The sequence below is a fragment of the Triticum dicoccoides genome, chromosome 3B (assembly GCF_002162155.2).
Source record: "Triticum dicoccoides isolate Atlit2015 ecotype Zavitan chromosome 3B, WEW_v2.0, whole genome shotgun sequence".
Lineage (NCBI taxonomy): Eukaryota > Viridiplantae > Streptophyta > Magnoliopsida > Poales > Poaceae > Triticum > Triticum dicoccoides.
This window is the reverse complement of record NC_041385.1, coordinates 733,145,048-733,157,148: the sequence shown is the minus strand read 5'-3', so window position 1 is coordinate 733,157,148 and position 12,101 is coordinate 733,145,048.

Below are 12,101 nucleotides of genomic sequence, written 5' to 3'. Positions count from 1 at the left end.
TCTCGTATATGGAGGTGACAAAGAGCTCACCGTAAAAGGTTACGTTGATGCAAGCTTTGACACTGATCCGGACGATTCTAAATCGCAAACCGGATACGTGTTTACATTAAACGGTGGAGCTGTCAGTTGGTGCAGTTCTAAACAAAGCGTCGTAGCGGGATCTACATGTGAAGCGGAATACATAGCTGCTTCGGAAGCAGCAAATGAAGGAGTCTGGATGAAGGAGTTCATATCCGATCTAGGTGTCATACCTAGTGCATCTGGTCCAATGAAAATCTTTTGTGACAATACTGGTGCAATTGCCTTGGCAAAGGAATCCAGATTTCACAAAAGGACCAAACACATCAAGAGACGCTTCAACTCCATCCGGGATCTAGTCCAGGTGGGAGACATAGAGATTTGCAAGATACATACGGATCTGAATGTTGCAGACCCGTTGACTAAGCCTCTTCCACGAGCAAAACATGATCAGCACCAAAGCTCCATGGGTGTTAGAATCATTACAGTATAATCTAGATTATTGACTCTAGTGCAAGTGGGAGACTGAAGGAAATATGCCCTAGAGGCAATAATAAAGTTATTATTTATTTCCTTATAATCATGATAAATGTTTATTATTCATGCTAGAATTGTATTTACCGGAAACATAATACATGTGTGAATACATAGACAAACAAAGTGTCACTAGTATGCCTCTACTTGACTAGCTCGTTAATCAAAGATGGTTATGTTTCCTAACCATGAACAATGAGTTGTTATTTGATTAACGAGGTCACATCATTAGTAGAATGATCTGATTGACATGACCCATTCCATTAGCTTAGCACACGATCGTTTAGTATGTTGCTATTGCTTTCTTCATGACTTATACATGTTCCTATGACTATGAGATTATGCAACTCCCGTTTACCAGAGGAACACTTTGGGTACTACCAAACGTCACAACGTAACTGGGTGATTATAAAGGAGTACTATAGGTGTCTCCAATGGTCGATGTTGGGTTGGCGTATTTCGAGATTAGGATTTGTCTCTCCGATTGTCGGAGAGGTATCTCTGGGCCCTCTCGGTAATACACATCACATAAGCCTTGCAAGCATTACAACTAATATGTTAGTTGTGAGATGATGTATTACGGAACGAGTAAAGAGACTTGCCGGTAACGAGATTGAACTAGGTATTGGATACCGACGATCGAATCTCGGGCAAGTAACATACCGGTGACAAAGGGAACAACATATGTTGTTATGCGGTCTGATCGATAAAGATCTTCGTAGAATATGTAGGAGCCAATATGGGCATCCAGGTCCCGCTATTGGTTATTGACCAGAGACGTGTCTCGGTCATGTCTACATTGTTCTCGAACCCGTAGGGTCCGCACGCTTAAGGTTACGATGATAGTTATATTATGAGTTTATGCATTTTGATGTACCGAAGGTTGTTCGGAGTCTCGGATGTGATCACGGACATGACGAGGAGTCTCGAAATGGTCGAGACGTAAAGATTGATATATTGGAAGCTTATATTTGGATATCGGAAGTGTTCCGGGTGAAATCGGGATTTTACCGGAATACCGGGAGGGTTACCGGAACCCCCCGGGAGCTATTTGGGCCATAGTGGGCCATAGTGGAAAAGAGAAGGGGCTGCCCTAGATGGGCTGCGCGCCCCCCTTCCCCTAGTCCTATTAGGACTAGGAGAGGTGGCCGGCCCCCTCCTCCTCTTTTCCCCTCCGAGGAATCCTAGTTGGACTAGGATTGGAGGGGGAATCCTACTCCCAGTGGGAGTAGGACTCTCCTGCGCCTCCCCCCCTTGGCCGGCCAGCCTCCCCTCCTCTCCTCCTTTATATACGAAGGCAGGGGCACCTCTAAACACACAAGTTGACACAAGTTGATCCACGTGATCTATTCCTTAGCCGTGTGCGGTGCCCCCTGCCACCATATTCCTCGATAATACTGTAGCGGAGTTTAGGCGAAGCCCTGCTGCTGTAGTTCATCAAGATCGTCACCACGCCGTCGTGCTGACGAAATTCTTCCCCGACACTTTGCTGGATCGGAGTCCGGGGATCGTCATCGAGCTGAACGTGTGCTCGAACTCGGAGGTGCCGTAGTTTCGGTACTTGATCGATTGGATCGAGAAGACGTACGACTACTTCCTCTACGTCGTGTCATCGCTTCCGTAGTCGGTCTGCGTTGGGTACGTAGACAATACTCTCCCCTTGTTGCTATGCATCACATGATCCTGTGTGCGCGTAGGAATTTTTTTGAAATTACTACGAATCCCATCAATTACCTTGGAAAATGAGCGACACAGCTTAGAAGATTTCCGCAAACGCAAAAGGGACCAGTCTACTTTTGCGCGCAACCCCCGAAGCAAGACAAAATTTCAAAAAGTTGGGACACATAAACCCACGACGAATAATTCACGCCCAATCAAGAATTTCCATGCAAGGGACAAGGAGTTCACATATCGCCCAGGCGTCACTTGCTACGCTTGTGGAGAAGAAGGGCACTATGCCAAGCAGTGCCCCAAGCCAAGGAACTCAACCCCAAAGCCTAACAATGGTGGCAATAATTCAGCGCCCAAGCGAAACAATTTGAACCCCAATAACAACCACAGGAAGGGTCATCTGAACCACGTGACCAAAGAGGAAGCACAGAACGCCCCAGATATCGTACTCGGTACGTTCCCTGTCAACACAATACCTGCCATGGTTTTGTTTGATTCTGGAGCTTCTCACTCATTCATTTCAAAGAGTTTTGCTTTGCAAAATAATTTTTCGATGCTTCCCCTGGAAAAGTCCATGATCATCAAGTCCCCTGGGATTAAGCAAGTGACCCAGAATTACTGTCAAGGTGTGGTTATTGAATTCGAAGGATTGAAGTTTTACGCCAATCTTATCATATTGGAAAGTAAAGGACTGGATGTCATCCTAGGGATGGATTGGTTAACCACCAACAAAGGTTTTATTGACTGCTTCAACCGGAATGTAATTCTCACACACCATCACGGGAAGACAATAAAAATTTCAGCCAAAGAGAGACAAATACCTCGGCAACCGAGATTAAACAAGGTGGATATTTCTGAGTTGAACAAGGTTCCAGTAGTGTGTGAATTTCCAGACGTATTTCCAGAAGAACTACCAGGCATGCCACCAGACCGAGAGATAGAATTCAACATTGAGTTAGCACCCGGAACCGCTCCCATTTACAAGAAACCATACAGAATGGCACCATCCGAATTGGTAGAATTGAAGAAGCAAATAAAAGAATTATTAGAGAAAGGATACATACGAGCCAATTCCTCACCTTGGGGTTCTCCAATTTTATTTGCCAAGAAAAAGGATGGAACACTGAGATTGTGTATAGACTATCGAGCTCTTAACATGGTCACAATCAAGAACAAATACCCAATGCCCCAAATAAATGATTTATTTGATCAGCTCGCTCAGGCCAAAGTCTTCTCAAAAATTGACTTGAGATCGGGATACCACCAATTAAAAGTGCGAACAGAAGATATTCCCAAGACAACCTTCACCTCTAGATATGGACTGTATGAATTCACAGTAATGCCATTTGGGCTAACAAACACTCCCGCATATTTTGTTCACCTCATGAACAAGGTATTTATGAAGTATATGGACAAGTTTGTTGTGGTATTCATAGATGACATTCTAATATACTCCAAGACACCAGAAGAGCACGCCGAACATCTCAGAATTATACTGGGAGAACTCAGGAAACATCAAATGTACGCCAAGTTCAGCAAATGTGAATTTTGGCTAAGACAGGTGGGTTTTCTGGGCCAAGTACTGACCCAAGAAGGTATTGCAGTAGACCCGGAAAAGGTCAAGGCCGTACTTGGCTGGAAACCACCAACCAGCGTAATGGACGTGCGAAGTTTCTTGGGAATGGCAGGTTACTACCGAAGATTTATTGAAGGATTTTCCACTATAGCAAAGCCAATGACGCAGCTACTCAAGAAAGACAAGAAGTTTGAATGGACGGAAGCTTGCGAGAAAAGTTTCCAAGAACTAAAAAGGAAATTAATGACATCACCAGTATTAATTGTGCTAGACATACACAAGAATTTTGAGGTGTATTGTGACGCATCCCGGAAGGGCCTCGGATGTGTATTGATGCAAGAAGGCAAGGTAGTCGCATATGTCTCCAGACAACTTCGCAAGCATGAGGAAAATTATCCTACTCATGACTTGGAATTGGCAGCAGTCATCCACGCACTCAAAGAATGGAGACACTTTCTACTTGGAAATCGTTGTGAAATATACACAGACCATAAGAGCCTTAAGTATATTTTCACACAGCCGGAACTCAATTTACGGCAACGACGCTGGTTGTAGTTAGTGAAGGATTATGATGTTGGAATCCACTATCATCCCGGAAAAGCAAATGTAGTAGCAGATGCCCTTAGTCGGAACCCCAGCTCGGGCAACGACAGTATGCCAAATTTGAGGCCAGAATTTCAACAGGAATTTGCCAAACTCAACCTAATAATGATCACAGAAGGCAGTGTGTGGAATTTGGAAATACAGCCTACCCTGATGGAAAAGATTAAGGAGGCTAAGCATGGATACCCCAGCATTGATGGCATAAAAAGGAAAGTGAGTTTGGGCAAGGCCTCAGAATTCAACGTAGATGAGCAAGGAATATTGTGGTACGGAGAAAGAATTTGTGTACCAAATATCAAGGACCTCAAACAGCAGATTCTAGCTGAAAGTCACATCGCTCCGTATTCAATCCATCCTGGAGGGACAAAAATGTACAAAGACCTTCAGGAAAATTTTTGGTGGCACGGTATGAAAAGGGACATAGCCACATTCATTGCATGCTGTGATTCTTGTCAACGTATCAAGGCCGAGCACCAAAAACCAGCCAGACTATTACAGCCAAACAAGATACCCGAGTGGAAGTGGGACGAGATTGGAATGGATTTTATTGTTGGGCTACCTCGATCACGACACGGAAATAATGCCATATGGGTCATCACCGACAGATTAACTAAGGTAGCACATTTTATTCCAGTGAAGTCAACTCACACCACACAGAAGCTTGGCCGGCTTTATCTTGCCCGTATCGTATGCCTGCATGGAGTCCCAAAGACTATCATATCTGACAGAGGCACACAGTTCGTCTCTAGATTTTGGGATCACCTACAACAGGCACTGGGAACCCAACTAGCATTCAGTACTGCATACCACCCCCAGACTGATGGGCAAACTGAACGCGTAAACCAAATTCTAGAAGACATGCTGAGAGCGTGTGTTCTCACCTACGGAACTAGTTGGGAAGAAAGCTTGCCGTATGCAGAGTTCGCATACAACAACAGTTATCAAGCCACCCTGCAAATGGCACCATTTGAAGCTCTGTACGGGCAAAGATGCCGTACACCGCTAAATTGGTCAGAGACCGGAGACAACCATATCTTCGGCCCAGATATGCTCAAGAAGGTTGAGGAAAAAGTTAGATGATTAGGGATCGACTCAAGACAGCTCAGAGTCAACAAAAGAGTTATTACGATCAAAAGCATCGGGAAATCAGTTTTGAACCCGGAGAGATTGTGTACCTAAGAGTTTCTCCTATGAGGGGTCTGCAACGATTCAAGGTTAAGGGAAAGCTAGCACCAAGATTCATCGGACCATTCTGTATAGTGGCCCGAAGGGGCACGGTAGCCTACCAGCTAGACTTACCCGAAGATTTATCTGATGTCCACAACGTGTTCCACATCTCGCAGTTGAGGAAGTACGTGAGCAACCCAGAGAAGCAAGTATCACATGAAAACATAGACGTGCAACCAGACCTCACCTATCGGGAGCGCCCAATAAAAATATTAGAGGAGTCTGAAAGGAGGACCCGACAGAAAACCATCAAGTTTTTCAGAGTTCAGTGTAGCAATCACACCGAGAATGAAGCAACTTGGGAAAGAGAGGATTTTCTTCGGACAGAGCACCCACACCTGTTTGAGGACCAGCTAAAATCTCGGGGACGAGATTTTTCCTAAGGGGGTAGGTGCTGTGACACTCCAAAAATTTTGTTGTTTTTGTTTGCAGCAAAAGCCCTGCTTGGTTTGAAGAAGGTCATTTAAACCCTTCTTAAAAATCTCTCTTTTGAGTTTTTCTTCTCAAAAGCATTTATTGGATTTAATTTCTTCAAAAAGAAACCTTTTTGGTTTTGGGCTATTCTTTGGTTTTGATCCATTCTTGTTTTTACCATGCCTCTTGTGGTAAAATTCTCCCAAAAACCCCTCCTTCCACTTTAGGGAAATCCAAACATTCTGTCCCAACAAGTTAAATCCATTTTTGGATTTTTATCCTTTTGTTTTTCTCCTCAAAACAATTCTGCCATTATTTCTAAGCCTAGATGCTCTACAAAGGAAGTGCCTAATTTCCTTTGAGTTTTGATCTCAAACCAACTCTTCTGGATAGTCCTTAGTACCCACAACCTAGAATCATCAAGATCCACTCTTCTTCTTTTCAAAATTTTCAAATTTCAGTCTCTGCAAGTTTGGACCAGATTTGTCAAATTTGGTGAAATTCATATCTCCTCTTCTCCAAAAATTCCACCAAAATTCAGGCAGCCCCTAGATGCAATGAGAGGCCACCCCACCATAAATCAGCTCAAGGAGAACCACCCACATACCAGAATCATTCTGTCAAACACCTGGCCAGCACTGTTACTATGCATTTTCAGAAAAATTGAGAGTTTCAGAAAGTTCAGTGTCGTTTCTTCGTCAGTGTTCAGTCACCTGTCAACTGTGCGCCTGGCGCGTTGCGCACGGCCCCTCCTCCCTGTCTGGAGTGCCGCATGCGCACTTGGCTGGTTCCTGGCGTCGGTGGCACCCTGGCCCGCCTGCGCCGTCGTCTTCCGCGGTGGCATAATCTCCCGTGGCGGCCGACAGGGGGCACCCTGCGGCACAACGCCATTCGGCACCGCCCAAGCCACCTGGGAGCTCCGCGTGGCCGTCTCCCTTGCCAGCGCACGCTTGCAGTATCGTCGCCGAGGCCTGGCACGCTCAGGGCACGCTCTCTGCCGCCGACGTGCCGTACGGCCGTTTCGTTGGGGACAGGCCGTAACCACCCCTGCCTTGCTGAGTTAGGTACCGAGATGGAATCAGTACTCCGTCTAGATGATGCTCAAGCCCCTAAACCAACCGTCCAGCCACAGCGCCGCCGTAATCGCTCGCCGGACTTATCCCGTTCACGGCAACCGCCTCGGGCCGGCTATAAATAGCGCCTCCGAGCTCGCTCTCGACCCCGCACATCTCCACCACCTCACCAGACCCCGCCCAGCCACTGGAAGAGCCTCGAGGGGCCCTTCTTCCTCAACTCCGGCCACCTCCGTCCGCTTCGGGCTCCGGCAACGTTCTCTCTGGTGAGAGCTCCTCCACCGCCCTAGACTTGCGCGTAGCCTCATGACACCTCTAGGAGACTAACCCCCACTCTGATTTGACCCCAGTAGCTCTCTCCGACGAGGCCCACGACTACCCGAACCACCGTCCGCCGGAGCAAGGGCCGCCGTCGACGTGGTGCTCGCCGGCGACCACCACCACCACCCACCGACGCGGAAGGATGCACTGAACACTGAGGTACCACCCAATCCCCCTGCCTCGCCGTGAATCGCCGTCGGCGACCACCGCAGCTCTCGGGCGTTGACGAGCCCCATCTCCCTCGTTTGAATATTCAAACCTGACGGGTGGGACCCGCCCGCCAGCCTCTCTGTTCTTTTTTTGAACCATTTTCTGAAAGCGTATTCTGGCAAATGCGCTTTCTAATCTGAATCGTTTTCTGGACTTTTCTGCTCAGCCCCCTGAGAGTTTTCTGTTTCATTACAGAAAGGTCCCTGAATTAAAACCCTTATAACTTTTAAACAGAGAAGGATTTTTGTTTGATTCCTTTTTTGTCCTCTTTAAAATTTTATCTAGTTTTTTATCAGATCTATTTGAGAAATATTTGGAATACTTTTGTGCACCTCGCGGTATTTACGTTACGTACGTATTTTTCTTATACCGTAGATACCGGAGGAGGTGACGAAGCTGCGAACTTCACCCAGTTAGACTCCGACTACTCCGAACCAGGCAAGCATGTTTGAACTCTTGATATAATGAGTGGTTGTTGCATGTTTGCATTTAGTAGTATCATGGCATGTTTATGAATAGTTCGTTAAATGTTATAATTCATGCAAAGGTGAAGCAAGTGAGTTTCGGAAATCCATATGTTGTTGGATATAAGTTTGCATGGCCATGTGATGGCATGAAAATGGGTAAGATGGCAGTGTTGTGGCATGCCAGTCTTATGCCAGTCTATTTGACTTTAGTGTCAACGTGAATCAAGTCACATTCCCATTCTTTTCCTTCCCTGTGCTACCACATGTTTTCCGCAAGGAATATGGCTTAGTAAGTTGCAAACCGTTTTCCTGGTACACACCAAATAGATAGGCCGGGATGAGGGTTCCATGGCCCTGGATTAAAGCCCGTCATCCGGTCAGGGGGCATGGGTGTTTCCGGTTGGGACCGAGAGGGGGGCACCCCTTAGAGCGCGCATACAAAAATTTGATCCCATGCTATTCGAGGTTGTGACCTCCGAGTCTCAAAGTTTTTCTTGGACGTTGTCAAGGGTGATTCCTGGCATCGTGAGGTGGAATGGGTGTGTACTAGTTAGATGTGTTTCTACTGAAATACCGTAAACGGAACTAGTCCTTTGTGACTACGGAAATCCGTTGGCTGTGGGCAGTTAGTACAAACTCTGCAGAGTCAAAAATCCTTTGAATCATCTTGTACATGTCCAAGTACTGTGATCATCTTATCTCGTCAAATGTCAGACTCAGTGACAACTCCGGTGAATCACATGAGTGTTAAGTCAGGTTAACAGTTTATTCTTGTGGATGGACTAACCTGTTATTTATTTTTGATATAAGCCCTTTCTATGATGTTGCTCAGACGTCCGACTGTGGCACACCTGTTATTTATTTTTGATACAAGCCCTTTCTGTGATGTCGCTCAGACGTCCGACTGTGGCACACCTGTTATTTACTTTTGATATAAGCCCTTTCTGTGATGTCGCTCAGACGTCCGACTGTGGCACGCTTGTTATTTATTTTCAATAAAAGCCCTTTCTGTGATGACGCTCAGACGTCCGACTGTGGCACGCTTATTATTTATTTTCAATAAAAGCCCTTTCTGTGATGTCGCTCAAACGTCCGACTGTGGCACGCTTGTTATTTATTTTCAATAAAAGCCCTTCCTGTGATGTCGCTCAGACGTCCGACTTTGGCACGCTTGTTATTTACTTTTGATATAAGCCCTTTCTGCGATGTCGCTCAGACGTCCGACTGTGGCACGCTTGTCTTTTACTTTTCAATATAAGTCCTTTATGTGGTGTCGCCTAGACGCCCGACTGCGGCATGATTTTCATTTGTTTACCTTTCGAGGCGTCGCTCCAGACACCCGATCGGTTTTCAGTTGTTTGTTTTACTTACCATGTCGTGCATTTTTATTTGGATGAGCATCATTATTTTTGCTCAAGACGCATTCATGCATACATTTGTTATATCTTTTGTCCGACTGTCTTGCGAGTACTTTCAAAGTACTCACCTGGCTTGTTGATTTGGCCAGATGTTGATGAAGGCGATCTCATGGATGAAGAGTTCGATAGCGAGTCCGACGCCTAGAGGAGTCCTAGTCAGTCCCGTGCGATCTTGGATTTGGTCACTGTATTATATCCGCTTCCGCTACCCTAGAAATAAATTCATCGAGCCTCACCTCGACGCTCGATGAGCTGCCAGTTAGGAGTCAAGTTATCCACCACCACTTTTTTCTCGAGCTAGTAGCATGTCACCACACCCCTGTGTCATAACTGCCCTTATGTATGATATTGGCGTGTTTGTAATAAATTGTTTAGCAGCCTCAGCTCAACCCTGTAATATATTTAATGCTATTGGTCCTCTGTATTTTAAGTATTTGTCTACCACTAAGGATAACTCTTCCTATACTGGGATCAAAAGATCGATTTTCTCAATAAGTATTTTATTGAAAAACCGGTCGTGACAGTTTTTCTGATCATTTTTAAAATTTTTGGAATAAAAATGCCATGACACTCCATGCAGGTACATGTGTCCATGCCGTGAGACCAATATGCTTGAAAATTCCTTCTACTTTACTGCACATGGAATTAACTCGCACACAAGTACACAAATATGATTTTTCAAACCATTATGGTTAGCCATTGCATGTACATCTAGTTCAAATTTGAATTACAGTCATTAAATGGCTAGGAAATCACTTAAATGTCTTCAAAAGGTCAAATGACCCTTGAAATTTTCCAAATTTTCACATGACAGTTTGTATTAGTGCACATTACACATAGAAAAAAATTTAAGGCCGTAAGAGGAAGTTGTCTGCCGTTTGTCATCAAACATGCATTGTCCCCTCTCGAAACCACAAGCTTTCTAGTGAGCTCCTACGGTTTGTGAGGGGTGTGTGTCTAATTTTTATCAAGCAACCCAATTTTTGTACCACATCATCTTGGTGTCATGACATTACATAAAATAAGGTTTCATGTTTTTCTGATTATTTTTTAATTTTTTGGAATAAAAATGCCATGACACTCCATGCATGTACATATGTCCATGCCGTGAGACCAATATGTTTGAAAATTCCTTCTAATTTACTACACATAAAATTAACTCGCACACAAGTACACAAATATGATTTTTCAAACTGTTATGGTTAACCATTGCATGTACATCTAATTCAAATTAGAATTATGGTCATTAAATGGCTAGGAAATCACTTAAATGTCTTCAAAAGGAAAAATGACCCCTGAAATTTTCCAATTTTTCACATGACAGTTTGTATGAGTGCACATTACACGTAGAAAAATTTGAAGGTCGTAAGAGGAAGCTATCTGTCGTTCGTCATCAAACATGCATTGTTCCCTATCAGAACCACGAGCCTTCTAGTGAGTTGCTCCGGTTTGTGAGGGGTGTACGTCCAAACTTTCATCAAACAGGCCAATTTTTGTACCACATTATCTTGGTGGCATGACATTACATCAAGTAAGATTTCATGTTTTCCTGATCATTTTTTAATTTTTTGAAATTAAAATGCCATGTCACTCCATGCATGTACATGTGTCCATGCCGTGAGACCTATATGCTTGAAAATTCCTTCTAATTTCCTGCACATGAAATTAACTCGCACACAAGTACACAAATATGATTTTTCATATCGTTATGGTTAGCCGTTGCATGTACATCTAGTTCAAATTTGAATTACGGTCATTAGATGGTTAGGAAATCACTTAAATGTCTTCAAAAGGTCAAATGACCCCTGAAATTTTCCAATTTTCCACATGACAGTTTGTATCAGTGCACATTACACGTAGAAAATTTTTGAAGGCCGTAAGAGGAAGCTATCTGCCGTTCATCATCAAACATGCATTGTTCCCTCTTGGAACCACGAGCCTTCTAGTGAGTTGCTCCGATTTGTGAGGGGTGTGTGTCCAAACTTTCGTCAAATAGGCCATTTTTTGTACCACATCATCTTGGTGGCATGACATTACATTAAGCAAAGTTTCATGTTTTCCTGATCATTTTTTAATATTTTGGAATTAAAATGCCATGGCACTCCATGCATGTGTCCATGCCGTGAGACCAATATATTTGAAAATTCCTTCTAATTTACTCCATATGGATTAACTCACACAGAAGTACACAAACATGATTTTTCAAACCATTATGGTTAGCCATTGCATGTACATCTAGTTCAAATTTGAATTACGGTCATTAAATGGCTAGACAATCAATTAAATGTCTTTAAAAGGTCAAATGAACCCTCAAATTTTCCAAATTTTCACATGACAGTTAGTATCAGTGCACATTACACGTAGAAATTTTTTGAAGGTTGTAAGAGGAAGCTATCTGCCGTTCGTCAGCAAACATGCATTGTTCCCTCTCGGAACCACGAGACTTCTAGTGAGTTGCTCCGGTTTGTGAGGGGTGTGTGTCCAAACTTTTGTCAAACAGGTCAATTTTTGTACCATGTCATCTTGGTGGTATGACATTACCTCAAGCAAGGTTTTATGTTTTTAATTT